The sequence below is a fragment of the Hippoglossus stenolepis genome, chromosome 6, assembly GCF_022539355.2.
Source record: "Hippoglossus stenolepis isolate QCI-W04-F060 chromosome 6, HSTE1.2, whole genome shotgun sequence".
NCBI lineage: Eukaryota > Metazoa > Chordata > Actinopteri > Pleuronectiformes > Pleuronectidae > Hippoglossus > Hippoglossus stenolepis.
The window spans coordinates 4,053,791-4,070,678 of NC_061488.1; the positions used below are offsets into that span (position 1 = coordinate 4,053,791).

Genomic DNA, 16,888 nt, shown 5'->3' on the forward strand with positions numbered 1-16,888 from the left:
ATGTGAATTCTTAATATGGCAAGAACACAAAATATATACACATTCACAAATATGTATGATTAAATAATCTGGTTAAAGTGATCAAGTAATCCGCTTACAGTGTTTGTTTTGAGTCTTTTCAACACTATTTGAATAATACAAACCACAATTCTCTGATGCAATAGTTTATTTTACAGTGTCAAACAATCCAATTACTCAAATTTGCTTAAAATACTTTTAAACCAACATTTCGTCAAGTGCAAATATTGTACTTTTTTTTACCTGACACCTGTTGCATTACTGTGAGAAGAACCATTTACAAAAGAGATAGATATAAAACAATGCATTTTGCCATTAACACTAAAATATAGAATCTTTGTCATTCTCATCATTTAAGCAAAGAAAAAAATCTTGATTCTTCTCCCTCCCCTGTAAAATTAACAATCTAGATTTCAATGAGCGATCCTGAACTGTTTGAGAACTAAATTACTACTTTGCCTCGATTTTAAACTGTTTAACTTCGAAGTTTCAGCAGTAAAATGAAGACGGCTTGGTTGCAAAATCCACATCAAGGTGAGACGAGATCTGTCCTTCACTGTAACCGATTTCAAATGGTGCTAGAAACAATAGTAGACTCTGAACACCAAAAGAAATCGGTCAACCTTGGAGATAGGACAAAGAGCTTGAGCTGTCGCTGCAGATCCACGGTTTGTTGACCACTAGGTGGCGCTTCAAGGAGCGGCGCTGGACAGGTGAAGTTGTCTCTCTTACCTTCATCACTAGAAACCTGCTGTGACACTTCGTGGCTTCCTGCTGCTGCTGCTCAGTGAAACACATCCCACCCCAAGAACACTGATTTCAAATGGTGCTAGATAGGTGACGATACTCTAAGCCACCATCTGAAACCAGCTTCCAAGGGGGGCACAAAACGGACTTCCTGTGGCGCCAAACACCCTCGAGGGAACCTTTACGAAAAAAAGTAATAAAATCAATATTAGTAGAAAATCCCAAAGGGAAATCAACCCTGTGTAACAAGTTGTGATTCTCCGTTGTCGTGGATGTGGTGCGAGCGGCGATCCCACGAAGGCATTTCCAAGAAACATTTCCGTCGAAGAAACTGAAACAAAAAGATTCGAGAGAACAAGAAAAAGTGGTTCAGATGCAGCGGCAGATAGACGCGTGGCTCAATATCTGCAGGTAGTGTAATTAACAAAGAGCCTTGGAAAGATACCGTAGATATGAAGCAGCGACTCGAGGGACAGCCCCGACTTACAAATCTGCAACACACACACACACACGTTTTTGATATTAGGAATTAATATTTTCAAGAAGACTAAATGTGTTCTGGGATCTGGGGCAAACTTTTAAACTAATTCAAGATGCTCCAAGAGGCAGCTTTCTCTCTTTACTTAAAAAACACGACTTCGGGGACAACAAGCGGTGGTCGACATTTAACAGATTTTTATTAAGCGTTGACAAACTGTGATCTATTCTATCTCACGAGCAGCCACCTCTTACAGAATACTTGCATGCTTTGTTTACAGATGTGAATTATTAAAAAAGCCAGCGGCCAAAGCAATGATTCGACTGTTAAATAAGATCTGAGAGAGGCAGACGTTGTGGTTTCATACCTCAGCTCAGCCGTAGACTTTACCATTTGTAAATCGAACAATCAAAGGAGACATAATCTGCTTGTATTCAGTTTTAAATTAGTGTTATTACTTGAAAAGTTTTACATGAAAACTTTCCTCATACTGCCCATCGCTGCAGCTCCTCTTTTCAGCCTCCGTCAGAAACCCTTTTAGCTCCCGTCTCCTTTAAGGCCGCCCTCCTGATAAGGTCTGATCTGATTGGCCAGTCAGCCTGCTCTGTTGTGATTGGTCAACAGTGTAGAAAATGTCGGCCTCTGCTCCCTTTTTATTTGGCTTTTTAGGAGAGCGTGCGTTATGCAAATTATGGCTAACGTTAGCGCTGTTCCCATACTGATACCAGCCAGAATCGGAAACGCCTCCAATACTAGCGAAAATGCAAATCTATGTACCATTCCGATACCACGTCTTTAGAATATATTTGTTTAACCCAGATATAACTGCAGTTTTCTTTTCACAGCTCCAAAACAGCAGTGCCACTGGCACGAAGAAGTACCGATAGTGAAGCGGTAGCCAGAACTTAATATCGGCAATTAGTAAACACTTCACACTGGAAAGTGCCACCAGCAAAACAGCGACATGTGCAAAACTTCAGTTTCCAGCTATTTAAAGGAAGTAACTGTTGTTTATTACTAGTTTTATTTAGTAGCTGTAAGAAAAGCTGTATGTTACTCATTCTCTTCATGTATTTGATTTTCAAAGCAGAACCAGGTCAGACTACGATGATAACAATCACTGCCACAAGGGGTCAGTAGCGTACAGCTGTTAAAATACACGATAAAAGTTGTTATTCTTTTATATTCACTGGTATCGATATCAGCCGATATGAAAAATCCAGGTAACAGAATTAGTATCGGGACAGGAAGGATGGTAACGAACACTGAAAAAGCATAATATGTCTCCTTTATGATTGAATTAATGACAGCGCACTTGTAGTGAAGCTGTCGTCGTTGTTTCCGAGCTGACCGAGATGACGGTGCAGGGAAAACTGGCAGCACCTCAGATACTATGGACCTTAATTGTAATGCACTCTGAGAGAGGTTAGACTCTCCGGCTCGAGAAGGAAGTATGATTCACCGCCCTGGTTCGGGCCAGAAAGCAGAGAGGAGGGAAGCAGGTGAGTGCAGAGCGAGATAGAGAGATGAAATGGAAAACCACAGAGAAAGCACCAGAACACCCCCCCTCTCTCTCTCTCTCTCTGTGTCTCTCTTTCTCTCAATCCGTTTCTCTGTAACACGCCTACACGACTGATCTGATACACGATCCAAGCCTCACGGATGTGCGAAGGGCCGAAACAGACACACAAAACACGGTCGCTGTGCGTCTTCGAACGCGAGCGCTCACCTGCAGCTGCAGCAGGGACCTCGATGAGTCCTCTCCTCTCTCGTTGCCTGGTAGAATGGTCGGGGATGCGTTCGCACTCCGATCGACGAGAAGGGAAGAGCAAGGAAGTGGCAGTCAATCGCTGGCAGTGGGAGCCATGGTGCAGACACGCAGCAGTAATACGCTGACGGGGTGGGGCAGGGACAGGTAGTGACCAGTTCACTGACATGTTGCCAAGTGTTTCAACAAAGTACAAAACCACCCAATCGATTGTAAAATCCTTTCTCCCACTGACGCCTGTCTTCAAACCCTCATCCCTTCAGAACACATGCGCCCACACACACAGTCTGCCTTCGCTTCTCCGCCACACTCGTCTTTTAACCTCCCTGGAGCCAGATCAGACGGGAGGAAGGACAAAATCCCCACAGCTTTTGCAAGTTGTGTTTGTGTGTGAGGGCGTGTAAGGCAATATAAGTGTGCGCGTGTGTGTGTTTGCACGGTATCCACAGTGACGGTTTTGATCAGAGAGCCTGTCTATCTGTAGGTGTCTGGTTCCTTCGGCTGGCTCAACCCAACCCCGTCAATTTTCTTTATTTGGGCTGTTTGTTGCTTGTGTGCCACTGGACCTGTTGTGTAATGCTTATGAAAGATTTAAAGGGACAGGCGGCCTTCGGAGAGAGAGTGTGACGCACCCTGGGGAAACTCACGAGGGCCACGTCGTCACAGGCGTCCGTCGTTTTAAACACAGACTATTGAAACAAAACGGATTTTAACACCTGAAATATGCATGATATGACGTTTTCTTGTGTACAAACACTTTAAACATTGACCCATTTTTTCAATTATGTTACTAATCAATGCTGTAAATACTGTACAGAGTTAAAATACAGCTTATTTAAAAAAGACGTGACGCTGGAACGATGCATTTGTCTCTCTAACGGTGCGTCACCTTTACGCTTTGTGTTGATGTGTGTGTGGCCTCAGACGAGCAGACGAACCAGTCTTCACTAATTCATAAGAAATGCCCCCCCCCCCGTAGTGGTGAGGTGACTGGGACAGTATCAGCTTCCGCGCTGATAAAAGGAACCTGCGTTTCTACAATCATAAATACGCAGCCTCAGTAAAGCGTTTGTTATACCATCAGCGCATTTATGAGAGAGAGCGAGTGAGAGCGAGAGAGAGGGGGGGGGAGAGAGAGAGAGACGCTGACTGTGGAAGCGGGAGCTGCAATGCAGACCACGCGCAGCCACACACGCTCTCTTGCATCATCTCAGAAACGTGGCGTCTCTCGGACGCCGGACCTCCAGCCAGCAGAATAAGAAGAGCTCGCTCTCGACCGGGGGATTTCAGTCCCTCGTGCGGTCGCCACCTTCAACAGACACGGTCCTGCTGTGAAGGAGAAGCCGAGCAGCCCTGAGTCCAGGGTGAGCAGGAAGTTTCACAGCTCGCACAGTTCACATCGATTTCCACGAAAAGAAACTGATATGTTGTCCGGTTTCTGGACGGGGAATTTATCTCGGGGGGGGGAAATGGACTTGGCAATTGGATTATCAAATATTTTAAATATCCATGTATGTCTTGGCTTAAAACGATGTTAAAATCAATAAATAGAAGCCAATATTCACACAGCTGCTCTTAAAAGCTCCACCTAGTGTTTAGTCAAATGGAGACTGTATTTCTGGTCCACTTCCAATTAATTAATTCAGGGTTTCTTGCTGCTGCAGGCTACAGAATCCTGAGATCAACGCACGGCAGGTCATGTGGAACTTGTCTACACATGCAGAATGAAATTGGCAAACAAATTAAAAAAGATATTTACTATGTGGAAATCAACATATTCTTATACACTAATTAAATAACTAATTACACTGAAATAATTGCTTGAATTTCCTTGTTATTATGACCCATTTCGTAGCTCTTTCAAACAAAGATCCAGAGAAATGATTAGAAAATTAAGTTACCTGTAAAACACTGTTACTAAGGTACAGAGAGAAATCTGCTGATCGATGAATGTATGATAATAACTTCACAAACGCCACAAACACTGGCAGGGATGTCCCCAACAAAACATCAGTGACAACTCTGATTCCTCAGCTCTGGAATCTCGTAGGAAATACATGTTACCATGTTAACAATGACCAACAAGTCATCTCATACTAAACAGACTTGTATCCATGGAACAGTGTTTCTGCGCAAGCTGTGTATAAAATAAAGGCGCCTCTTAACCAATCAGATTTTGACCTCCGGCTGCTCGCTTGCACTAAGCCAATAAAGTGCTGCTGTGCAGCTTGTGGAGCCAGGGGAGCTCCTCCCATCCAATGAGAATCCAGCTTTGGCACGATGGCCTGTGATGCTGCGGCTTTAGGAAGTCCAGTGCATGTGAACTGGAGAGACGCCAAAGCAAAGTCACCAAGAGAGCAAGGTAAACAACTTCTCTCTTTCTCCCCCTCTTTTTCTCTCTATCTCAGTTTCTCTACCTCGGGTCCTTAGCCGTGACATTTAGCCCTTTTTCCATCACTCCCCTTCTCTCGGAGAGCAATGGATGGATAGATAAACAGATAGAGAGAAAGAGAGGGAGAGGTACAAGCTGCTGCGTACTGGTGGAGGAGAAATCCAGCCCAGAGATGACTGCGTCACCGTCTCTGTCTCTCCTTACTACGCAGAAACAAATGTGTCTCGGGAAGGGCTTTGCCAAATCCCAGTGGCCCAGAGGAGCGAAAACAAATCACATGACAAAAGTGCCACTAGCCACAGACACCGAGCGGATCTGTTGTCCGATAACATACAGAACCCAACCAGTCATACAAGCATGCAGGCTCACTTCTCCCATCAACTCCATCAAGAGTTAACTACAACAAGTAGTCGTCGACAGCCCCGACAGAGAGACATTTACAGAATATTCGAGATTTAAATCAAACATCAGTATTTTCGCTGAATACAGCAACGAACTTATCCTGTAATTTGATTTGATGGCAGCTGTTGTGTACACACGGCTGCATCGGTGCCCACTCCCATATAACGCTGTGTCAAGCATATAACACTGTTTCCTAATAGGTCATGCGACACCATGCATGAATGTATTCACCTATTTACACCGATGTAATCATCTCTATTCCGTGTTGTGACGGTGGCAAAAAAAGACAGAAGAGATGTTTGAATACCTTGATAATTCTCGGCAAAACATTCCTGACTGAGCTTCGCTGTGGTATTAAGAATCCTCCAGAATATTCTTTTTGTTAACCCCTTTGTCGCACCGCAGCCCACCCAACACGCCAACACAACAAGATCTAGAGACACTGTGCCATCTTCAGCATCCATGTTGAAACTCCCAATACCAGCTCACACAGGAACTACACTGCGCACACACACACAGAGACACACACACACACACACAGAGACACAGACACACATATATATATAGTAGCGAGAGGCAGAGCAGATCAGAACTACCAAGGAGGAAGAGGAAGAGGAGAAAGCCAGGCTTGTCCGAAACCACTGTGTCCACTTCAGGTGGAAAACTCCATGACTCTGGGCTTCTGCTATCTCAGCTTCTGTTTCTCCCAACATGAAAAAGTGACGTAGCAACTAATCCAAAATCTCTCTCTCTCTCTCTCCCTCCCTCTCCCTCCCTCGGTCTCTCTGTCTCCCCCTCTCGCTTTCTGCTTACCTCTCAAACACACGCACTCTTTATTTTCATCTGGTTGCAGATCAGCCATTAACACAGCTGCTTCGAACTAGCACATAGACACAGAAATGGAGCAGACCACACAGAAATGCATATGTACGTGCGCATGCACGCACAGCCGTGCACACGCGCGCATGATCACGCTATTCCTCTTCCTGAGTGTGACGCAGCACTTAATTCTCTGCGCTTTTATACCAGTGTTGTGGCTGCACAACACAGCGTAATGATCAAGCTGAGGCAGAAACACACTTGCTCGCAGCCACACAAGGGAAGACAGCATGAGCAGACTGCAGTAAAAGGGACCCTACCACCACGGCTCCCTGTCCCCCACTCTGTGACGCTGCTGTGTCCCCATTTCCCCCCCATGTCCCCTGATAATTGGTCTCACTGCCTCTCCGCTGCCCTCCTCTCTGCGAGAGACACACTCTGGCTCCTCTGTCTGCGAGGCTGAGCTGACTGAGCCTCCTCGATCACCTGACAACCCACTGGTTTTAAAGGCACATCACCAGCTTATGTATCAGTTGCATAAGCGCTCAGATGGTGTTTTGGCTTTTCAAATACTGTCTAACGAGAGACTCCGCTCATCTCTAAAGCTCCACCGGAAGAAATACTTATCTATAAACATATACGTTGTCTTTTGTTAAAAAAAAAACAAACATATGATGGTTGATACAGTGATTTCTGCATTCTGCTTCTCATTCAGTGTTAGTACTTTTTACTTCCTGAATAGAACTAGCATAGAAAAGAACAAAGCGTGTGAGGAGATTTACCATGAATAGGCCGACCACATGTTCTTCCTCTTTCAGTTCTTGTTGTTTCCTGCCTCAGACCTCATCCAAAGGAGACAAATACCAGTTCAATCCTCTATCTCTACTCAAAATAACACGACTGTCTGATTCTAAAATGTCACAAATCTTATAAAATGACGAGAATATGAAAAACATTAACTGTTAACTATTACGTGATTGTACAACACTTTGTATTGTATGAAATGTTAGAGGGAAGTTGCTGTGTCTTTAAAATGACTGTGTCGCTGTCTTATAAATAGTCTGTTTTGGTTCAGTCAAACATTAGCAGAGTTTATTTTAAGAATTTGGGCCTTTGCAGTTTCATTTGATTCTTCACGTACCTTGATCGGATGAGTTTTCATTTCTAATGCAATTTGGCCAACGGAGCTGTGGGAAGACAAAAAGGACAGAAACACAATTCTTCAGTCCGACACCAAAAAACAGAATAATTCATGATTTAAATATTTGATCTTAATGCGACTAACTCCAGCACCGTGTAGAGAGTTAAAAGTCTATTTGTCAATAATCCACAATTAGGTTGAAAAATAATGTCCTCGATCGAATTAGCCCCAAAATTGCTGTTGTAAATACCAAGGCAGCACCGCAGCGTCCTTCACGTCACTAAGAGGAACAATCTGTTCTGTACACGGCTGCGTTTCCAAAGCATAAAGTCCCTTTTACATGCCAATCTGAAACGAGAGCTTTGTCTCAGTTAACAAAAGATAAATAAAGTTTCTGTCTGGAGCAGCTCAGCCGTCTGTTATAGAGGCATAATGTTTGCATTCAACAAGTGCCTTCATCAATAATTCATATCTTTCTCTTTTGAGTTTGGAAGAATATTTCCACAGAGGAAATATGGTTTATTATGAAAATCACAAGTGTTGGCTTGAACTGCAGTCAACGACATTTTGAGTGCGTCTCCAAAGCTGCAGCAGCGCGGCCTCGCCGACCGAACCTCGGTTTTTGAAAAGGATTGAAAGATAACTCAAGGATAATTCAAAAGGCTGAGTTGTCACAAAACATCCTTTTAAAAAAATAAAATAACTTCCTTTATCCTCCTGGCTCGTGTCTAGATTTTCATCTAGTGGCTGTACATTTTCTTACCTAAAAATCACTTGTAGCCTTGTGACGTGCAAATTCCCCACCGGAGTCAGAGGATACAAAAGCCCACAGCTTCACCTTACAGGGACCGAGAAAGGAGAGCAGCGGTAACAGAATCAGCTTTCATCCCCCACCCCGAGCTACACGGGAAACGCAAGAGATCTCAGGGATCAAAGCATGTTTGCTCAGAGTAGATACCGAGTATTGATCCGAGGATTGAGGCGAATCCTCTCTTCAGTCTTCACGTGCGTGTCCTGCAGGAGATCACTACACTAACACGCATTCTAAAAAGGAATTTCTCCGCGCGCCACGTTACATTTAATGCATCTAAAACCCGAGTGAGCTCATGTGCTGGTTCCTTTTCTTTATCTTTATCCAGACACCCAATCGTTCTGCAGCCTGTCGCAGCAAACAGGAAGTTTTACTGTGACTGTGGTTTGTGTTTATGCTGACTGAGACGTGCTACAGCTTTAAAAGATACATCCATGTGCTGCTCCTTCCTGTCTGCTATTTATGCTCCTCATCCAGTGGGCAGTGTGTTAATTTTAGCCGTGTCATCTATCAACCATGCTCGTTCCACTTCCTAAACCTTAATCTCTCCCCTGGAAAAGTGCCCAGTCGGCTGCATTCATATACTGTTTTCGGCCGTATTGGCATCAACGGGCCTGGGTCCCAAACGCTCGCACACGTGCATTTAATAAAACAAATGACATGTTGTTGTGTATTTACAGTGTGTTGACAGTAAACAGTGATCATGTTCTGTCGTTACCCCCGATCTGCAGGGGCCACGTCTTCAGCTCGTGGTCGTGTCGACTGAGAAGGAAGAGACGTCGCAGCAGGTCCTGAGAAAATCCCAGGTATTATTATTATTATTATTTCAGGACATTTCAAACATAAAAATAAACTAATTTGATTTAGTTTAATTGTGACACTTTGACAACTGGCCACACCTTGGATATAAAGTTTTCAAATGATATAAACAGTGAGCTGTTGTACCATTTCTTGTACGGTAAATATCGCTGGTTTTCCATGACGTGCACTGGCTCTTACCTTCGAGAGAGAGAGAGAGAGCGAGAGTCTAAAGCAGCACCTCATTTCCCTCTGTAGAAAAAAAAAAAAAAACGAGAACAGCAATATTTATCTGGAGAGGAAGAAGAAAGAGTCTAATCTGGACTCTGTGGTTTTGTCAGATTCTCTAATACGTTCATTTCTGTGCGTCTCAAACATGCAAATCCAAACGTGGAGATGTGAGACAACAACAGATGTGTCAATCCTCCTGTGGACAGAGTTACTGGGAATTAAAAAAAAAGAGAAAACTCATTCTCGTTTACGGTAGATGTTCTTTCCCTGGAAAAATAAATCTGACTCATTCCAACAACAATGTTTTCTGATACCTCATGCTCTGTGCGTCAAACCTTCACGAGCACGCCGCCCTGTGTCGGAAGAGGGAATTACTCTTCAGAGGGTTTGTTTACATCAGGAATAAAAAGTGCGTATGACATAGAAACCTCTGGATGGAGCCGAGTCGAGGCGCAGGCGCAGGAGGCGCAGACACCACAGCTTTCCAAACAATAAAAACCAGACTGAGGAGGAATCAATAACACTGATTATAACAATATGTTTAAGAAAAATTCAAACTCATAGAAGGGAAAAATATTTCTGCAAACGGAACAACGAGGGAAAACAATCTTACATAATATTAACTTCAGGTCTTCACACAGCAAAAGATTCTTGAATGAAGTGGTAACTTATTTTTACATTTCTTTAAATATGTTCTTGTTAAAAAAACTGAATATTTAGCAGGGACATTATACACAGCAGGATACTGACAAGTATAATAATGACACGATTTAAAAGTAAGTAGTATGTATATATATGTACATATACATATCCAGAACAAAAGCAGAAACATACAGATTCCTTTTGTTTTGTTTTTTTAAAGTACACTAATTTAAAGTACCTGTAACTTAATCCAACTTCTTTTCCTGCTCCTTGTAATTGAGACGTTAAAGGGACGAAGCCAATAAACGAGTCTTCATCACAAAACAAGTGAAGCTGAGGTAAACATCGACGACAAGCGCAGGTACCACGCACATTAAAACCATTACGCAGCAACCGGGTCACTCACTCCAGAGGTAAAAACGAAGTGCGCAACATCCTCCTGCGGCACGCACCGCCATCTCTCCATCCCTCCATCTATCACTCCATCCCTCCATCTATCACTCCATCCCTCTCTCTGGCTCCGGAGAAAAAATGAGCCACAAATGCGCACAGACGCGTTTTGTTTTTTTTACAAGGAAACAGCTGAGAGCAAAATACCTCGCTTATTTCCGGGTAACGTTGGAAACTGCGCACGACATCGCAGTAGCCAAATCACAGTCGTGCGTAATTCTCATTGGCCGCAGATAAAAGAGAGAGGCACTTTAAAAAAAAAGAAAAAGAAAAAGAAAGCATGCGTTACATAAATCAAACGCAGGTGAATGATGACATAGTGGGGAAAAAAATGGAGGAATAATAACGAACGGGGGAATTGAAAAGGAGGATAAAAACAACGCGCAGTTACCGAAATGCACGCAGATGATGGTGCGTGGATGGTGCGGGGTTCACCGGAGCAGAAAGTGCATGGAGACGCAGAGTTCCTGGAGGAGGAAGAGGAGGAGGAGGTGGAGGAGGAGGAAGAAGAGGTGGGTGAGCTACTCACAGTGTCCGGGTCTCGAGAGCTCCGGTCCCGGTCCTCGCCGCCGTCCTCCTCCCGGTGTTGTGGTTGAAATCCTCCGTGGCGCCTTTAATGAAGCAGCTCGTCCGTCGACATTTTTTCACAGCAACACCAGCGAGCCACGCCCACCCGCACACACCCCCGTTTCCTGATTGGGCGACGCGGCGAGATGCGTCGGCGCGGTCACGTGCTTTTGACGCATGTTTGCAAACAGGAACAGGGCAGCGTGTTACGTATGAGGCAGGAAAATAATGAAATAATAAATATAATAATACTAGAAATAACAACATTGACACCAGTTATAATAATAATGATGCTAATAAAACTATATTAGTAATAATAATAACAATGATAATAATAATAATAACAACAACAGTAGAAATGGTAATACTACTAATAATATACTTCATCTAAACAATACTTTAAAACAACAACAATGATACTAGCACTACTACTACTAATAATAATAATGGTGATGATGATGATCGTAATGATGATGACAATAATAATGAGAAGAAGAAGAAGAAGAAGAAGAAGAAGAAGAAGAAGAAGAAGAAAAAATAATAATAATAGACTTTGTTTACAACACTTTTCAAAGTTAAAACAAGATAAAACATGACAGGTCAATAATACAAAACTAAAATCTAATAAGACCTCCAACAATGATTTATGAGTAAAATGAAACATGTAGGTCATATTAAAAGAACAACAGTGAACTGGAATTAATAAAAAAGATGCATTTTTAAGAAGGGATTTAAAATCTAGTCCATGTTCAATGAATGATTCATAGGCCACGTGAAGGAGGCAGCTCACCGAGTGTTCTTAACAATCATAATTACATGATCCACATTGATTGAGCCTCAAACAGCTCCGTATCCTGATGGTTTATTATTATGGAAAGTAGCAGCCATTGATTTAATGATCCTTGAGCTGTTTTCATGAATGGAAAATGAAATCTTGATTCAGGTGAAATCACTCTGACGTCAGATTTACCAAACTTTCAAAAACATGCTCCCCTGCCTCACCTCCATGCCACGTCCTGATGATATTTACTTACTACTTCTCTATAGGCTTATTTGGTATGTGAACAATAAATGAAATGTGCAGGTAAAGCAGCTTTCTTACATACAGCTTTCAAGATTTATTTGTCACTTACACTTAAGTATTGCATGTTACGTATTACTTACTGGGGCCTATTTTGACTCTTGCTGCTGTAATATTGCAAATGTTCCCCATTGTGGGACGAATACATCTTATTTTCTTTTTGTTCTCTTATACAATGAACAAAATACATAAATTCCTCATGGCTGTCCAAAGTTTACAGGTTCAGTGAGAGGATGTTCTGATAAAGGAGGAATAGCCCCCGTGCCCTTTAGGGTCAAAGCTATTAGAAAAATAATATAGAGTTGTAAAACCGAAGCATTGATTATCAAAACAAAAATTTCCAGATGAATCCCATGATGCCCCATTGACCATAGTGTGTATAAGTAGCTAATTTGATTCATTTTTAATTGTCTGACAGCTTCTTAAATCAACCACAGTGTTTCTATTAGATTATATACAAGTAGATTCCGATAATAGATCCAAGCCCTTTAATCTAAACCTTGAATCGTGTTACAAAGAGGACTTTGTGACCAGGTTCAGTTTGCCCGGTGTGATTCGTGCCTGATTGAGTCATGCTTTCCCCACGAGGGCCTGACTGCAGCGACACGTATCCTCGACTCGACCACAGACTCGGTCGACACTTCCTGTACATGCGGAGGTGCTGCAGATCAGACAGCAGAGGGCTTGTTAGCCTGGTGGCCTATTTCCTCCTGGTTCCTGCTGCCTGGCAACATTGCAGTGACCTGATGCTGCAGTTTGGTTCCTGTTGGCTTTAATAGCTATTTTCTCATCTTGAATACTTTCATTGCCTCCAACCCATTTCTTATTTCTCATGACACAACACTCATTGATAGAGTTGTGTATGTTCACTGTAAAAGAATCAGTAAGTTACATAAAATGACTCTTGATTGAATAGTTCAACAGCTTTATGTCGCCTGCAGATTCATCCTTCGGGAGAATAATGATGGTGCGTGTTGTTTTCTTTCCACTTCATCAGCAGCACATCTTGTTAGTGTGCACTACACTCTTGTGGCCTAAGAGGTGCACAACACCCAATACTCAAGAAGTGGATTTATTCACTGCTTCATCCAGACGTGGTGCAACACAGCACTCAAACCTCCCAGTATTGAGTTGGTGCACAGACGTTTATGACATTACAGTTTTCTACCTGAGCACAGCCAACTTCAAAACAGAAATAAACTGAAAGATTTAAAAAATATTAACAGAAATAAACAACCTACAGAAATCTCTCTTGTGAAATTTCCAAAATATTTGATCTTTAGCTGCAAGAATCCTGTAGTTTAGGTTTGTACCCTACCTTGTGTAAAGAGCATCTTGATCACCACCTGGCCGGCTGCAGTAGAGGTCACACATCCCACCTCCTCCGTGTTAGCAGATGGGACATGGAGCAAACAAACAAAAAAAGAAAGTACATGTTAGATACATTTTTCTCAAAAGGTGGTTTCTGTCATTTCAGATAGTATTGCACTCTTGTATGCAAGTTTGGTTTGAATTAGTAATTTGATGCAATTAAAATGGGGGGAAATGTGTCGTCCATCTTTATAAACAGTCAATGCTCAAGACTTTATTTTGTATTCAGTAGTCTTCCATAATAGTGTTTCTGTGATGATTCGGTTCAACTGCGTAAGATCAATGAAATTTAGTTTATCTTATAAAGACCTGCAGGTATTTTAATGCTCTCATTTTATAAATCATGTACAAGTTAATACTCCAACATGTTTACCAAGCAGCTTCATTAGAAACCGTTCACAGACAGAACAACATGTGGAACAGACTCCCACCGGGCTGCACTTACAATTTGGCAGGACTTTATAAACCATGATTCAATAATTACACAAATTGTTTCCTTTCAGTTTTCCTTTCCATTTCGTTCTTTTCTTTTTGACTTCAATGTCTTCAGCTTGCCCCTGGTTTGCCCCCAAGGCCACAGCAGGGGGCATCCTATCCCAACAATCCGTCAGACCTCACCTTCTGCTCCGTGCTGCCCTCTATCGATAGTAAGGAGTATTACAATGTGGAATTATATACAGTATATCACTTATAGTAAATATAGTTATGTTATGTGTGTTGTGTATGAGCTTATATCAAGGTGTGTACATTTTAAATACACATTTCATTTGAAAAAGTATTTTGAAGCAAATCTAACAATTTCTTTTGACAGCCTCATAAATTAGACCTTTAACATCTTGTAGTGTTATTGTGCGATTTGTCTGCAACACTGATGTCATCTTTTGTACATTAACACTAGTTTGCAGTAATCCAGTGCACGGACTCTTCCCTGCAGTTTACTACAGGGTGTGATGCATCCATGGTCGGTTGCATCACTGGAAAAGAGAGACGATGCTTTCCAGATTGTTTCCTACAGCAGATGTTGGTGTTCGACAAATGACAGCACAGAGAGCGCCGTGCAGGAAACAGGCAGGATATCAACTTTCCATTGTTATTTGTTGTTTAGGCGTCTATGGAGACAACATACTCAGTTCAAGGTTTTTCAATTTGCATCTTTTGTTCATCAGAGCATTTCTTCCATTTTATTCTGTGAAGACGTTTCAGAGCAAAATACCTCCACAGAAAATCCGGTATTAACATAAAGTACAAACTCATAAACACACAGACTAAAGTGTAAAAGAGTCATTAAACAAAAACGATTAAAGATTAAACGGCCTTTAGACCATCTGTCTGACGAAACGCTAACATGTGTCTGGTCACTCCCTCATGTGTGCACATTAGTCAGCGGGGCCCCATATTTGTCTAAGAGAGGGCCCCTCCCTTAATGTGGATCCCAGCTTTGAAACTGCATAGTACATTTCCCATGATGCATGTTTGTTTTTTTTTTTCAAAGTATGTGAAATTATATTAAATTCCTCCGCCAGCCATCATGTGCTTTAGATTTTGAGAGAATGTCTACGTGAGTGTGGGCGGATACAAATTGTTGTGTTCATGCATGGAAGGGTGTCGCACGAGAAGAATATCCTTTCACTGCGAAATCTTTTAATGAAGTTTTAATAAAGTGCAGGAGATTCCTGAAACTTCCTCTGGTCACTTTCAGACACCCGCTCACTTAGAGTAGTGTTGTTTGATTTCAGAGTTAATAGATATGAAACTTTTATAAGAACAATTTAACCATAAACTTTATTCTAAATGATTATAAATAAAAACCCAAATAGAAAGAATGTATAAAACTTAAAAAAATAAACATAAATGCACACCTTTTCTACATTGTTTATTCTGTAAAATAAGTTCATATTGCAGAAACCTTATATTTTGTATATGTTTGTTGTATTGCATCAGAATATGTGGCTCTAGTTTCTCGACCTCATCCTTTCAAGCGGCCATTTCTTTAATTTTTGTGAACTTTATACCACGAATTAACTTTTTACAAATAAAATGTTTCTAAATGTGCCTTATTAATCCATTAAAAGCTCTGCTAAACCCAAAGAAAATGTCAAACAGACAAAGATCGCATTTACCTCTTACCTATCGTTACCTCTCCGACCAGAATTGATGCTAATACATGAGGGGCTAGCTATCAGCCGCTAGCTCTTTATTTCCCCAGGAGTTAGCCCAGACCGAGAAACGCTGATGTTGCGCCAAATCTACCGGAAGTGCCAACAGGTGAGTCGCTGCTAATGAGGTGGATTATACAGGTGTGCTCCATCTGCTGCCCCCGAGTGGCCAATATCGGTTATTGCAGGTGGAGGCCAAAAGTCTCTGCTCAAGAAATTAATAACAATAATAATCACAACACAATACTAATACTCCTCCTACTACTTCTAATAATACCAATAAAGGCCCTTTCTATAGGCTAGGATATAAAAAACAGAAGGATGTCAAGTCCTGGCTTGTGGATTGATATTCACTGTATGTGTCTTATATTTAACTCCCTTGAGAATAACTATATATTGTCCATGGTCATCTCTGGTTTTTGTGTATTTTCAAAGCTGGAAATGTTGTTGTGTTATTGCTTAAACTCCACAGAGGTTGTCATGGAAACACCAGCGTGATGATTCCAGAGAGGAAGAAAGTAGGCAAACATTCTCTGTGTTGTATTTTCTTCTAGAAAAGAGGATGAAGTCGTTCTGAGGAGTGCAAGTGTTTCATATTTCACGTTTTAGGTTTCAAATGGTTCTCCTGCAGGATCCCTTCCTCTCAACCTTTTCATGAACCTGCGAGTTTATCCTCTCTTCATTTTCATCCCAGGTTAAATGTGCAGACGACACCTCTTGACCTCAGGGTCCCGCTCGGTCTCTCGTGTGCTCTCTCCTCCCTCCCTCCCTCCCTCCCTCCCACCCTTCCATTCCGCCCGATATTATCTTACCATCAATGAGCTTGCAAGGGGCGTGCTTTGGCAGGCCCGGGGAAAAACATGACGTGGTTGGCAGCTGTGACTACGTTGATGGGGGGAGCCTCCCCACAATAAAAACAACCAGCTGAGTTTTGTTTTTTATAATCCCAGATTCCATTGCACGTACACTACTCTTGGCCGACTGGAGGAGCGGAGGGGTGGAGAACCTCAGAGCTG

At 42.2% G+C, this 16,888-nt stretch overlaps 1 long non-coding RNA gene across 4 annotated transcripts; it reads right to left on the reverse strand.

Moving 5' to 3' along the window:
- Positions 1 to 151: 151 nt before the first annotated feature.
- LOC118111260 lies at positions 152 to 11,334 on the reverse strand. Of its 4 annotated transcripts, XR_007032777.1 has the most exons (3): positions 11,227 to 11,334; positions 9,295 to 9,367; positions 152 to 7,811 (listed from the first exon to the last, which is right to left on the reverse strand). It is a non-coding gene; the product is annotated as an uncharacterized LOC118111260 (long non-coding RNA). The 4 variants fall into 4 exon arrangements; XR_007032776.1 differs by lacking the exon at positions 9,295 to 9,367; XR_007032775.1 differs by lacking the exon at positions 11,227 to 11,334 and having other exon boundaries at positions 9,295 to 10,953.
- Positions 11,335 to 16,888: the final 5,554 nt, after the last annotated feature.